The 15,931-nt window shown below is 38.0% G+C and overlaps 1 protein-coding gene across 6 annotated transcripts in view; it reads right to left on the bottom strand.

The window, feature by feature from the left end:
* MYO6 (myosin VI) overlaps positions 1-15,931 on the bottom strand; it is a 170,317-nt gene that overhangs the window by 111,583 nt on the left and 42,803 nt on the right. For all 6 annotated transcript variants that reach the window (XM_049895893.1, XM_049895913.1, XM_049895921.1 and 3 more), the window contains exon 2: positions 1,560-1,619. The gene's annotated coding sequence lies outside the window, so the exon portion shown is untranslated. The remainder of the gene's footprint in view (positions 1-1,559; positions 1,620-15,931) is intronic.

Below are 15,931 nucleotides of genomic sequence, written 5' to 3'. Positions count from 1 at the left end.
GCTAAGATTAACAAAAAGAGAGGGTAAAAAATAAAAACAAATATTTCAATATTAAGTTTACTATATGGTTATTAAATATTAATATATCTTTTTAAATTATTTAAAAACTGGTAACTATCATGTGAATTACTACCAGCACTATATAATCTTGACTATGAGGATTGGTTATACAATTTTCTTACATGTTTTCAGGGTAGAAATCACAAACTCTTTTAGATCCAAACTCCTGCATAAAGTACTATCAGAAAACAGATTTAAATTTAGACGTAATTCAAATAATTTATTCATAAATATACACTAAGATAATCTGGCCAAAATGTAGGACATTCTAGAGAAAGCCTTGTATTCTTCAGAAACTACCAACCAAAACCAAACCCACTGCCATCGCGTCGATTCCAACTCATAGCAACCCTATAAGACAGAGTAGAACTGCCCCATAGAGTTTCCAAGGAGCGCTTGGCGGATTCGAACTGCCGCCCCTTGGTTAGCAGCCATAGCACTTAACCACTATGCCACCGGGGTTTCCTCAGAAACTACAGAAGCTCAAAATTTCTTATGTGTTAAGATACACTAAAGCCAGAATATAATTAACGAGATCTTAATTTATCCCAAGTGATTTAAATTTCTCATACCCTTTGACTAACCTTATTTATTGTACAATGAGCATATCTGGAATTTACCCAGTTTTATAATTTGTGCTAGGTTTAAGTTACTTCTTAAAAGTTTGTTGGTTTTTCAAAAAAGAAAGTTAGTAAAAGACTTTTCATTGAAGACTTTCATTGATTTTCTTCATCAAGGGACACTGTTGATCTCCCAATAAAATAGTAAAAACAACAATCAATCAAATTTCCAGAAACCAAGTTGGTCTTCAGACCAAAGAAAGGCCACTGCTCCAGGAGGATTCTGCCTGTATACAATGGTCCTACTCTGCTTATACTGAAATACTTAAGTGACCATCCTTGGGTCAATGTTATTCAGATTTTTCAGGGACTAAAGCAAAAAACCCACCTGCCATTAATTCCAACTCATAGCAACCCTATAGGACAGAAGAGAGCCCCACAAAGTTTCCAAAGCTGTAAATCATTAAAGAAGAAGACACTTTTATTCAGCCAATTCCTTTACCTGAGCCATCAGTAAGTAATAAAACTGGGTAATTTGAACTGGCCATCTCTACTTCCACTTTCTGAGAGAAACAATAACAAATGTTAAAACAGTCCATAGAGAAGCACAGAAGAAAAGACAACTTCAAGTTGGCCATGCCCATTATAAACAGCTCTGAAACCTGCTCTCGAATGGTGAAAGACCAAAGCATGTCAGAATTCAAGCATGGAAATTATCCCATTAAATCCAACACTATTTATGAAACTTCACAGGGTCCTTTACTATCTTCATGTATGCACATCCAAGTGGTGTGTCCAGCCTAAAAAAACCCTACTGTTGACCATGCACAGTCCACAAGTTTGAAACACTGCACCTCATTCAATAAGCAAGTGGCTACTCACCTGGAGAGTGTTGGAAAGAATCACCAACAATAAAGGCATCTGATTTCATTTACTTACCTATTTATATTCCACAGGAATGCTGTTAAGTCTCAATGAACACCTTCAGAAAAATGCCACCTGGAGAAACAAAGTAAACAGAGCATATGATTTTTTTTCCTAACACAAAGAAGACTTACCACGTAATTTTATGTCTCATTAAAATATGCAATGTTTCAAATCTTTGTTCCCAGGAGCACACGGTTCAACGTGCATTAGGACGAATGCCACATTTCCCCTGAGTAGCAGCTGCCCAACCAGTGGGTTCACCCTCTAGCTCAGCATAACCAGGGCTCTCTTTTCAGGGACTAAAAGGTCTAAGTGTAAGCAAAACCACAACCTAGATGGTATGCTAGGTTTAAGAGCTAGCTTATCAAGATGACAAACAGTCTGAGGAATCCATAACCTTTCAACGCATCTGTGACATCTGTAGCACTTTAACTCTCTCAAAAAATGTCCCAAATACAGCAGTTAAAGATTTTCACTGACAAATTCTGGAAGTCACTCTGAGGCCAATCTAATTCAGGACACACAGTTTACCTGAGATAATAACTAGTTAAACCAGGAAAAAAAAAAACCAAAAACTAATGATCAGGAAGAATATACTCTAGGACACATTTATATTAAAAAGGGCAGAGGGTAGTGTTCCACAATTTGTCATTCTTTCAAAAATGAACTAATGAAATACATGGTTAGTTGTCAGTTGCCTTCGAGTCGATTCAGACTCACGATGGCTTCATATGTACAGAGTAGAACTGCTCCATAGGATTTTCAAGGCTGTGACCTTTTGGAAACTGATTGCCAGGCCTGTCTTCTGAAGCACCTCTGAGTGGGCTCAAATTGCCAACCTTTCGGATAGTAGTTGTAAAAATGGCATGGGGGCAGTGTCTGATCTCCTCCAGCTTCACGAGGGGGAAGAAGAATCAATATCAACAGCCTAAAGATGATTCCTATGAGGTGGGGGTAGGCATGCCTCCCCTCTCTGCCATCTTTACCAATTCTGTCACCAACCGTCCCACCCACAGCACTCTCTACTGGGTTTGATAATTCACTGTAATGGCCACACAGAACTCACAGACCATACTCAAAATTACGGGGTTTATTAGGGAAGTAACAGTTACAATTCAGGCTCAAAACACTCAAGATACAGTTCTTCCATCAGGATAGCCTCCTCCCAGCTGTGCCCGCAGGCACCCCTCTCCCTGGCCCTCAGTCTCTGCCCAAAGGCACTCAGCTTTCTCTCTCCGTGGGGTGGGAAGCCCACCACACCATCTCCTGCTGCCAGGTCTCTCTTGCTAGTCTCTTCTTCCTTGGTGGTGCACTCCTCCTCTCCACTCTGGAACTGGCTCTCTTTTAAGGTAAAACTGACCAATTCCCTCAGTAGGCCACAATCACCCGGGTGGGAGTTACAAGACCATGGCTAGAAAGGCTACACGCAAAAGTAATTAATCACACTGCTGTAGTCGAGCACTTAACCATTTGCGCCGCTCAGGGACTCATTAATAAAATACATAGGATACTAAATAAATCTCTCACGTAATTGATAAGGCTAATCTTGGGCTATGCGCACATACCCAGCTCACGCAAAAGCAGGAATTGAAGACAAACTGAACTGTCTTCTTATAACTGATATGTAAGCAGCCCTAGCAGCGTACTGGTTAAGCGCTCAGCTGCTAAATGAAAGGTCGGCAGATCAAGCCCAGGAGCTTTGCAGAAGACCTGGTGATCTGCTCCTGTAAAAATTACAGCCTAGAAAATCCTATGGGGCAGTTCTACTCTGTCCTATAGGGACACTATGAGTCGGAACTGACTTGACACAACAATAACAGCTGATATGGAGTTTAATTCAGTTAGTCAAAGGAAAAAAACAAAATCACATTTTATAAACCATTTACTATGCATTAAGCATTGCACTAAGTCCTTAATGTTATCTCATTTAATGTTTACAACTCTGGGAGGTAGATCTGTACCTCTCAGTGGGAGGCTTCTTTGACCACACTACTTAAAGAGCAAACCCACTCACCCAAATCCCACATACCCTATTACCCTTCCCTGTTTTGTTTTTCTTATAATTTTTAACATCTGTCATACTGATATACTTGTTTAGAATATAAACTTCTTCAAACCAGAGACTTTGTTTTGTTCACTGTTATGAATCTGGAGCCCTAGAATAGTAGCTGGCATACAATAAGTACTCGTTAAGTTAATGAATTAACTTTATAGTCTTGATGACTATAAAATAACTAGTGTTACTGCAATGAAATAAGAAACCAAAAGCAAAGAAACGTGACACTTTGATTTGCCTATTCCAGTTCTATAGAGGCAAATATTAACTATTGGGCTTTCTGAAATACTGAAAATAAATGAAGGAGACCCACTTGAACCTGATGGCCCCTGGAATGGGAACCTCAGGACTTTTCAGCAGCTCCCAGGTCTTGGTTCCTCTTTATTTTGTTAAGGCCCATTACTCACCGTTTGTGTTTCTGAGCAGTAGTGTTAACCCATTCACATTGGTTCAGCTTTATACCAATTCAGCTCAGCAGAGTGTTAACTCAAAAAACTTCACAATGCCTAATGCATTCTTAACAACTAGAAAGGCATTCAGGAAGCAGTCTTACAAAAGGACATAGATTTTGTCTGTTTTCAACTTTTAATTAAAATCACACAGTAAATATTATACTTGACTCTTCCAGACATTAGAGTTTCAAAAACAAAAAGCATACAAGTAAATGAATGCTTCAAAGGTCAGTGGAGCAAGGGCGGGGGTTTGGGGACCATGGTTTAAGGGGACTTCTAAGTCATTTGGCAAAATAATTCTATTATGAAAACATTCTGCATCCCACTTTGATATGTGGCGTCTGGGGTCTTAAATGCTAACAAGCGGCCATCTAAGATGCATCAATTGGTCTCAACCCACCTGGAGCAAAGGAGAATGAAGAACACCAAGGTCACACAACAACTAAGAGCCCAAGAGACAGAAAGGGCCACGTGAACCAGACACCTACATCATCCTGAGACCAAAAGAACTAGTTGGTGCCCGGTCACAATCGATGACTGCCCTGACAGGGAGCACAATAGAGAACCCCTGAGGGAGCAGGAGATCAGTGGGATGCAGACCCCAAATTCTCATAAAAAGGCCAGACTTAATGGTCTGACTGAGACTAGAGGAATCCCGGTGGTCATGGTCCCCAAACCTTCTGTTGGCACAGGACAGGAACCATCCCTGAAGACAACTCATCAGACATGAAAGGGACTGGACAGTGGGTAGGAGAGAGATGCTGATGAAGAGTGAGCTAATTATATCAGGTGGACACTTGAGACGGTGTTGGCATCTCCTGTCTGGAGGGGGGATGGGAGGATAGAGTTGGAAGCTGCCAAAGTTTTCACGAAAGGAGAGACTGGAAGGGCTGACTCATTAGGGGGAGGGCAAGTGGGAGTACGGTGTAAGATGTATATAAACTTATATGTGACAAACTGACTTGATTTGTAAACGTTCACTTGAAGCTCAATAAAAGTTAATAAAAAAAAAAAAGCATACAAGTGTAATGGAATCAACAAATCTTTTTCACAAGATTAGTCCTCATCTGTGTGTCCAACAATTAATTGGAGGAAGCCTCAGAGTCAACTACACATTGTTTAATGATATTTTTCAACTCTTGTGGACAACAGTAATTTTACTAGTTTTTGGAAGAAAAAACTGAAAAACATAATAGGGACTCAGCAACAATTTCTATTTCCCAAGTGCCAACCACTGGCAGGACAGACAACCATCAGAACACCAAGACGTTAAGTCTCTGGCAAATATATTCATTCATGTTGTTACCAGCGTCTAGTTGGCCCCCAACTTATGGCAACCCCATGCAGGAAACATTGCCCAGTCCTGTGCCACCCCACGATCAGTTGCAGATTATACCATTGTGATTCACAGAGTTTTCATTGGTTGGTTTTCAGAAGTAGATCACAAGGCCTTTTTTCCTAGTCCTTAGTCTGGAAACTCCTCTGAAACCTACCTGTTCAGCATCATAAGAACATAAGGTTCATACCTCCTATAAAAATACTGGGTGAAAGGTTAGTCCAAAGCACTAACGGACCACAACTACCACAACCTCCACCAAACTGAGTCCAGCACAACTAGATGGTGCCCAGTTACCACCACCGACTGCTCTGACAGGGATCACAATACAGTGTCCTGGACAGAGCTGGAGAAAAATATAGAACAAAACCGTAACTCACAAAAAAAAGGCCAGACTTACTGGTCTGACAGAGAATGGAGAAATCCCAAGAGTAGAGCCCCCAGACACCCTTATAGCGCAGTAATGAAGCCATTCCTAAGGTTCACCCTTCAGCCAGAGACTGTACAGGCCCACAAAACAAAATGAGACTAAATGGGCACACCAGCCCAGGGGCAAGGATGAGAAGGCAAGAGGGGACAGGAAAGCTGGTAATGGGGAACCCAAGGTCAAGACGGGAAGAGTGTTGACACGTTGTGGGGTTGGTAACCAATGTCACAAAACAGTATGTGTATTAATTGTTTAATGAGAAACTAGTTTACTCTGTAAACCTTCAACTAAATTTAAAAAAATGAAAAATATTGGGTGGTACCCTTAATTTCAGTTTTCACTTTTATAAATGAAAGAACTAATCTTATGACTATAAATAGAAAGAAACTATTTGAAGTGGACAAGACTATATAAGCACTTCAAAATTATGTTTTCCTCTTCTGTTAGCCCAGGACAGGAACCATTCCCAAAGCCAACTCTTCATACAGGGGCTGGACTGGACAATAGGATAGAAAAAGATGCTGGTGAAGAATGAGCTTCTTGGATCAAGTAGACACTTGAGACTATGGTGGCATCTCCTATCTAGAGGGGAGATGAGAGGGAAGGGGGGTTAGCAGCTGGCAGAATGGACACGAAAAGAGAGTGGAGGGAAGGAGCGGGCTGTCTCATTAGGGAGAGAACAATTAGGAGTATATAGCAAGGTGTATATAAATTTTTGTATGAGAGACTGACTTGATCTGTAAACTTTCACTTAAAGCACAATAAAAAATAAAAAATAACAAGTCTTCCTACAAAATTTAATCATTGCAGCATCATCCCTTCCATGCACAATATTACACATTTATGAGGTAACTGCTTGAGGGAAGTCTGGAGCGCACTCTGGATCATGAATGGGCATTATTAAAAATGCATTCTACAAACATTTGATCAAGTCCCATTATGTGACAGGATACTACCAAAAACAAATATTTCTCATCCAGTTTTTCTAAACAACAAAAAGTGTATATAGAAAAAAGATCCCCCAGATCTCTAAAATTACAAGGTTATCTCATACTGGACTAAAAAATTCTAGTTATTTCTAAGGGGAAAATGGAAAGGAATAAAATGATAATATCCTAGGTGTCCACATGCCTGGCGGGGGGCAGAGGGGGCTCTAGTCACAGAACAGAAGCTGTTGCTAACCACTGTAAAGTAGGTAAAGTTAGTCTTCATACACCTTCTTCATCTATTCCCCATCTCAGAACACTAATTCATGCCTTCAAAACAGGCAAAATTCAAGAAACAAGGACTATCTCAATGTCTTGAGATGAAGATTGAAATCGCAGGCTATACAAATACCACCTTTCAGTAAGTAAACCAGGGGAAGAACCAAAGCAAACATTTCTTTACTTTATTAATGTCCTAGGGATAATGCTTTTTTTAATATTTAAAAATTTCCAACACTGATAATAAATTAGAGAAGGAAGATGGCTCTGACTCCACTATGTGTACATTGCTTTTTCCCAATCTATGTTCCTGTCCCTCTCTTTACTACAAACATCTTTGTTCTCTCATGACCAAGGTGTGACACATAAATAAGGGCCCAAAGTAGAATATTCTCACATGGAAGCACCTAGACAGGATAACTTTGACTGACTAAATTCCTCTCAGGATGACTAAGGGTTCAGAGAGAGAGAGAGCAATATAAAATGGATCTAGAAGTCCAACAAGGATTTCAAGAAATAGAGAAGGGTATAACAGACAAATGAAATAGCAAAGGCAGAAATTCAAGGATGTGAAACTGAAAGCCACAATCTTTACTAGAAATGTAATTTAGTATGGCTGGAGGGTGTACACGGGTCCCTGGGTAGCACAACTACTTATGCCAACCAAAAGATTGGTGGTTCAAACCCACCCAGAGGCACCTCAGAAGAAAGACCTGATAATCTGTTTCCAAAAGATCACAGCCTTGCAAACCCTATGGAGCACAGTTCTACTCTGCAACACATGGGGTGGGAGTTGACTTGACTGCAGCTGGGTTTCTGTTTCATTTTTGTAGGGTATACGGAGGAGGGGGAAAAATAAGCTTGGTCAGGATGAAACTGGAAAGGTAGATCCATGCCAAAGTGGTGGTGGTGGTAGTGTCACCATCGAGTGGATGCCAACTCATAGCAACCCCGTAGGACAGAGGAAAACTACCCCATAGGATTTCCTGGGTTGTACTCTTCACCAGAAGCAGATCATCAGGTCTCTTCTCCCACAGAGTTGCTGGTAGATTCGAACTACCAACATTTTGGTTAGCAGCCAAGCACTTAACCAGTGTGCCACCAGGGCTTCCTTTGCCAAAGTGTAAAGGGCCTTTGCAGTGTATGCTTTTCTAGCCATGGTCTCATAACTCCCATGCAAGTGACTGGACAGGACTGTGTGATAGGGTAATTGTGACCTATCAAGGGGATTGGTCAGTTTTGCCTTAAAAGAGAGCCAATACCAGAGTGGAGAGGAGGATCCTACCACCAAGGAAGAACAACCAGGAATAGACCTTGTCCTTTGGACCCGAGATCCCTGTGCTAAGAAGATCTGGAAGCAAGAAACAGAGAGAAAGTTGTAAGCCTGAAGCTGGTGAGAAGCGGTGGCAGCAGAGACCCGGCAGCATAGGCCCTGAAGCAGGAGATGGTAGAGTGGGCTTCCTGGGCCCAGACAGAGAGAAAGCTGAGTGCCTTTAGGGAGAGGCCCAGGGCCAGGGAGAGGTGTGACTGCAAGGATGGCTGGGAAGAGGCTATCCTGATGGAAGAACTGTATCGTGAGTGTTCCTGAGCCAGAATTGTCTAACTGTTACTTCCCTAATACACCCCATAATTTTGAATATGGTCTGTGAGTTCTATGTGGCCACTGCAATGAATTATCGAACCCAGCAGAGGAGTAGAGAAGGCTGTGGGATGGACAGTTGGTGTCAGAGCTGGTAAAGATGGTGGAAAGAGGAGGCATGTCTGACCTCTGCCTGAGGGGAATCAGTTTGGGGCTGTTAATCTTGGTTCTCCTTCCTCCTTGTGGGGTTAGAGGAGGTCTGACTCTGCCCCCACACCATTTTTTACAGCCTTAAATTTTCATGTTAGGAAAGATCACTGTGTCCTGGTAGAAGAGACTGTATGCAAGAATCCAATATGATAAGGAAAAAAACAGGGCAGTAGCAGAAAGAATGACAGAACAGAATGATACCAGATAGTAGCAAAAAATTAGCAAATGCATGAAGAAACAAATATATTGCCATGGTTTAGTAGTTTACTGGGTATTTCAAACAAAATTTTAAAAAAATTAATACATATATGATAAATTAAATCTTGTATATATTAAAGACTTAAATTGCCATAAATTTTATGGGATATTATCTCATATATCCACTGATAGTAAACTCAGTATGGCAACTACCTTTCAATGCTACTGTTCAGCAACTAGAGTTTTCTGACTGTTACAATCTGTTGGATTATAAATATACCTGAAATCAGACATATTCACTGCTTTTAACCCAATTTAGCATTTCACACAAATGTGTTGGATAAATAAAATGAACAAAATACAGTAATATAATAAAATTCTCAAAACATGGATAAAAATACAAACTTTCACCAAACAGCTGGCAAAGTATGGGTGGGAGTTGGGTTTTTTTTTTTTTTTGCTTGTTTTTTTGTTTGTTTTGTTTTGTTTTTAAAGTAGGTTTTGACAGACTTCTGCTGAGTGTCCCAAATAAATCAAACGCTCTAGTGGGAATTTTTCTGAGAAGAAGACTCTGTCTGGACTTCTGATCTTCCACAGCAAGACTTGAGACAAACAAAACTTATGGATAACTATGGTCTTTCACAAATACTGTTTTATGGAAATAACAGTTCTGTCAAAGCACTTTAACAAGTCATTCAAATAGCTAACTTTCCACAAACAAAAATAACCAATCACTCTAAAATGTAAAACCTGATTATATGATCCAAAGCTCTATACATCTTCGCAGCTCATAAAGCATGACAACACCTCAAAGGAATGCTATTTATAGGGTTACAGGGCTTACATTTCCCATAACAAAGTTAAAAGTAAGCAAACTGTTTTGTTTCGTTTTTTTCAGTAGATCTCACAAAGAAAATCCTCTCCTCTATTACACTCTGGGCATTCTGCCTTTACTCTTAACCACCAATATGGCTGTGAGTGACTTCCTTTAAAGCTGCTGCCTTCTACCTACACCACAACACAGTATCGAGTTCTTATAGTACTAACTTTATTTATAAAGGCCCTAGTTATTGAGGTCAATTTAGTCCAAAAACTTTAATTCAGAGTAGTTCAAGTACTTACAGTTTTTATGATCTCATTCATTCTCTGGACTTAATTACACAGTGATTATTCAAGAATTAAGATTCAACTCAGCTACAATTTAGTCTCAATTCACAAGAATTACCATACTAGAATAGAATCTGTTAGAACTGACAAGTATTCTTCACAGAGGGAGAATTGCTTTCTGCTCATGGTTTGAGCCTGCTTTTTTTCTTCCATTTATTTGTTCATATTAAGAAGTATTAATTACAATCTTCTCACAAATCTCATTCAATACTGATAGTGCTTCATGAAGACGTACTTTTTATATTACATTTTTCAGTAAAGTGATAAAGAACAATTTTTTCAAAAGCCGAATATACTATTTTAAAAAGGCTTATAGCACAACATGATGAATGTAACTGAACTGCACACCTAAAAAATGGTTTAAATGGCAATCTGTTGTATACATTTTCCCAGTAAAAAATATTTTACAAGGCTTACATAAGCAACAACAGTGCCTTTCCTCCCCCTCTCAGCTCCCCCTCTCAGCTCCCCCTCTCAGCTCCCCCTCTCAGCTCCCCCTCTCAGCTCCCCCTCTCAGCTCCCCCTCTCAGCTCAGGATGAAGCGTGGTTGCTTCATCCTGAGACTTCCCAGTTGGTTGCTCTCTCCTGGATACATATTTTAGTGCTTTCATGTCCAATAAAGGTCTTTATTCTACCTTCACACTTAAATGATAGATTGAAGAAATATATACAAGTACTCAAGTCTAAATTGAAAGTCAATTTTTCCTCAGGATTTTTAAGACATAACCCAAGTACTTTCAGCATCCAGAACCACTATGGCTTTCAAATTCCTCACCCTTTGTACTTCTGTTTCTCCCCTCTGACCTACAAACTTCAAAGATCTAGTCTTAATATTGGATGTTCTACGCTTCCGTGATGACATGGCCGAGTATGTGCTGTGGTGCAAACTTTGGGAACACGTTCAGTCTAGAGGAACAAGTTATACAATTCTGAGAAATGTTCTGATACTATACATTTCTTTTAAAACATCTTCACTTATTTCTGCACCCTCTTTCTGAAATTTGATACTGTATCTAAATCTTTATTCCTTTATTCCACCTTCTTGGAAATGTCCTCCATTTTACTTTCCAGCCCTTCTATTGAAAACTTTATTTCTATAATCACTTTTTTAATTTTTTTAACTTCCCTCCATTGTCTCTGTTTCTTTCTTGTTGCTTCTTTTTTTCGGTTGTTTTTGTTCTTTTCTTTCATGGAATGGCTTTCCTCAACATATTTGGTTTTCTACCGGGGACAGTTCTGATCTGCTTACATATAATCCTTGATCAGCTTTTAAACAACTCTTAAATATGAACAGAAAACCAAATGTGTGGAGGAGTAACTGGGCAGCATCCAACATTTCTGTGGAGAACTATTAGTATCTGTTGGTCTTCCTCTGATAAAGTTGTTTTCCAGAAACAAGGCCTCTCTGGTCGCTGGTAAGACAGTTGAAAGCCACTGTTTTCCACCCTGCATCATCACTCTCACCTCCTGTAATAACTGGAAACTCTAAGACCTAAGCCTTTCAGGGGTTTTTCAGTTTTATCTGATCACTTCGTACTGGCTTTTCCCCCTGCAAGAACTCAGAACATAGATTCTTCTGGTTAACTAAGTCAGATAATATCCACATAGTGTCTTCTAAAAATCTGCTGAAATCCCTTATTTGCTGTTGCTTCCTCTTCTAATTTCTTTGCCCTTAGGGATTTATGCCTTTTTAAAAAAAGTCCTATACTGTCATTTTAATAAAGTTTCAGGAGACAGATACAAGTTAAATACATGCAGACAATTTTCGATGTTTAATAAGAAATCAGGAAAAAACTTTTTTACAGAATAATTTCCTGTTAATTATTTTCAATATTGCCTTGGGAATGTTCAAGAAAGCTTATTAATCTGACAACACTGTCTCAGCATTCAAAATTTTAATTGTCTTTTAAAAGTCCTAATATTTTATCAATATAATTATTCCTTACTTAAGAATACTGACTTAATCTTAAAAAGGCTGCTATAAAATATTTCAAGTAAGTGAATTACATTCTTATGGATTTGTATTCTAGATAACTTTCATTATAAAATTGGAAATGTGCTCTCTAAGGAGAAAAAGATTTAATCCTAGAGTATAGTAAAACCATGTAAGATCTTTTCAATTTTAAAATCATTATGAAAAGAAAACAAATTTTATAGAAATGTTACCAAATATCATTAAATATACCCGATAAATAAAAAAGCTTGAGAAAGGAAAAATGTAAGTACCCAAAACTAGCAAAATCATTACCAGTGTTCATTATTCTTCACATATTATACCCGTCACATGGTAGCAATCCCACAAAAAGCCTATAACTTCAGTGTCTTGCTTTCTCAAATCATCTCAAGCAAAAAATAGTTGCTGGATTATATAACAACTTGGTGCCAATTAGAGAGTGTTAGCATCAAGACGGCTTTACTGAACCTGGTAATCATCTTTGAGCATTAACTAGGTACCAAGGTTTAACCATAATAACTACAGAAAGCCAAGTTTTTCAGTTGATAATTTGTGCCTGTATAAGGTAAACACAAACTGATGAATGAGCATTCAAACTTCTAACTTTTTGGAGAAAGCAAAGAATTGAGGAAAATGCATAATAATCTAATATTCAAGATTCAAGTGAATTTCTTTAATTGAGAAATGTTAGTAGTATAAATTGAAATTGCCTATGAGAATTAGTTTACTCCCCAAAATCTTCATATAATTGTTCTCTTAAAACTTCACAATATCTCCTTTGAATTTCATTAGGTGGGAAACACAAGGTATGTTAGAAAACAAGATCAATAATAAACATTAATTGAGCATATACGTGACAGGAATGACAACTCTATATGGTAAGTTCTATTACCATGCCTATTTTATAAAAAAGGAAAATGAGAATTAGATAAATTAAGTAACATGTCCAAGATCACAGATAGTGATGAACTCAACAATAGAATATTCTCAGCTTGAATTTAAAAACCCAACCACACAAGTACCTGATAGGGATAACATGCTGGACAGCATTTCTTTGGACAAGACTTACAGACTCTAGTCAACTATAGCTCAATACATTTTCTGCAACTATAAATTAAAGGAAGAATCATTCTTTTTTTTTATAATTTATTTTATTTTTTGGTTGTTAATAGACACAGAACTTATACCAATTCAACAATTTCTACAGGTACAATCCAGTGACACTGACTACATTCTTTGAGTTGTGCAACCATTCTCATCCTCCTCTTCTTTGTTACTAGCCCCGTTTTATTTTAATTAGGTCAAAGTTTACAGAGCAATTAAGTTTCCCATTCGATAGTCTGTACATGAAGTGTTCCATGGTTACGTTCCCCACAATGTGCCAGGGCACTCTCTCCATTTCCAGTCTAGGTTCCGTTTCCTTTCGTCCTGATTTTCTACTCCTTCCTGCCCTCGCATCTTTGCTTTTGGGCAGATGTTGCCCATTAGATATTGTACGACTGATTGTTCTAAGTAGCATGTTCCTCTCGAGCATTATTGCTTATTTTATGGGCCTGTCTATGGTTTGGCTGAAAGGTAGTCTCCAGGAATGGCTTCAGTTCCAGTTCAGAAGTGAGTTTCAGAGCCATAGTCTCACGGTTCCTCCAGTCTTTGTCTGACCAGTAAGTCTGGTCCTTTTTGTGAATTTAATTTTTTCATTTTATGATTTTTCTCCCATTCTGTCTGGAACCCTCTGTTGTGATCCCACTCAGAGTGTTCAGTACTGGTAGCCAGGCACTGTCTAGTTCTTCTGGTCTCATGGTCTTGTAGGCTGTGTTCATGTGGTCCATTAGTCCACTAATGGTCTAATTGCTCTCTCGTACCTTTGGTTTTCTTCTCTCTTCTTTACTCCAGGATGGGAAGAAGAATCATTCTTAAAACTGGGAATATGCTCATTGTCAATACTTTACTTTTGTAAAATTATACCAAGAGTACGTCTTTCAATAACTGGAATGTACTTGGAGAAAAGTGATCCGTATGGGGAAAAGTCCAGAAACCATATCATATGAAAATTCAATCATGAATATTTGGCAGTCATAACCTTCCCCTCATTCCTATTACCGATTTCCAAATATCTTTACATACTTACCTTTTTGTATTATTTTATAATTATAGAATATTTTTAATGTTGTATTAGAAATATCCTAACAATGGTATAATGATTGTTTGACATATGAAATTGAGCTAATTCTGTACTAAACCAAATGCATGTTTTTTTTTTTTAACTAAACCACTGGTTTACTTATCTCACTATTATCTTTTTCAGTTCAGAAATAAATTTGAATATAACAATTTAAAGTTAGATTCTACAGGAGAATCTAGTAAAAGTACTATTTTCAAGAAAAATATGAAAATAAAAAGTAGTTATCAGTGTGTTTAAAAGTCAGACCTTATTTGTTCTAAGTGGTGCAATGGAAAAACTACAAAAGACATTTGTTTTCTACAGCAAAGCACAAGGTCCCCCACTACACACATAGCTTTGTGGTATGGAGAATGAAAGCAGACACTTCCACTCGTACAGTAATTAAAATTTGGATTTCACTCATTTCAGCAATGCCATTTATTTGTCCACAGTTGAATTTTAATCAGATAAGTATAGTAAAGCCCATTACAACTGCACAAAAAAGTACAAAATACAAATCTAAATTCTAAATGGCCAAATATCTCTATAAAAGATACAACTATGTTACTGAACACTATATTCTAAAGAAGAGTCTAAAGCTAGATTAAAATAGATGTAGAAATATTCGCAAAACTTCAAAGAGGCTCAACCACTCTGAATAAGCCACAGAGAAAAACGCTATTGTTATTTTTTGGCATAATGAAAAAAATATATCTTTGAGATCTTAACTTCTGTGGCACAATTTCCCCCTTTATTTTCCTTTGTAGAAAATAATTATACAGTACAATCTATCTTTCAGAGAATAATTTAGTAGCTTAGTTTTGTTAAACTGATAACCTTGTATCTTCATTCAGGATAACTCACTAATATAAATAAAAGCCAAATAATTTAAAACAGGCTGGGTTGGATCAAGGCATGAAATAAATTCTCTAAATCCAACACTTAAACACTTGGAATCAAATAACACAGTAACTAAAACTGATGTACCAACTCTTCATCAGAGTATCAGAATTCGACTAGTTTTACAATACGAACGATCGACGACCAATGCTACTGTGTTCTTTTCCAAACACAAAAAAAGGCATGGAAAAGTTAAGTGAGTCATCCACAGCCACATAACACAGACAGAGGCGCCAGGACAAGGCTCCCTTTTGTCTATCCACTTTCTTTCAAAAAAAAAACTGTGCCAACCCCTCTACTTCCTTTTAAAAATCTGTTTCTAGCAGAACCCACTGGTAGAAATACTTTACCACAGAAAAGTCCACATCATACTTATTACTTAACATCCAATTTTTCCCAGAAAAGAACTCAAGTAAACACTGTGATACATTTTGCTAAAAGCCATCTTAGAAAATAGCAAATAGTGTGGCTGAAAAAAATAACCTTTTAGAATATTCAACCCAAATGCTTCTGTTTCACAAATATTAAAACAGATCCTGGTGAAAGGTCACAGTGGAAATAATTTTTTTTTCATTCTTAAATCAGCTGAAAAATCAGTCTTCTTGTATATGTACTTCTTACTAATGGTATATGCTCAAGAGGAAAGGATTTAGCAGTGTCTGTTTTATCATTTAAAGGAGCCCTAATGGCACAACTAGTTAAATACTCACGTGCTATTACATTCTAAGCATATATACTA

This window comes from Elephas maximus, chromosome 1 (genome assembly GCF_024166365.1).
Source record: "Elephas maximus indicus isolate mEleMax1 chromosome 1, mEleMax1 primary haplotype, whole genome shotgun sequence".
NCBI lineage: Eukaryota > Metazoa > Chordata > Mammalia > Proboscidea > Elephantidae > Elephas > Elephas maximus.
The sequence above is the reverse complement of the archived record's forward strand: the minus strand, read 5'-3'. Positions and strand labels throughout refer to the sequence as shown.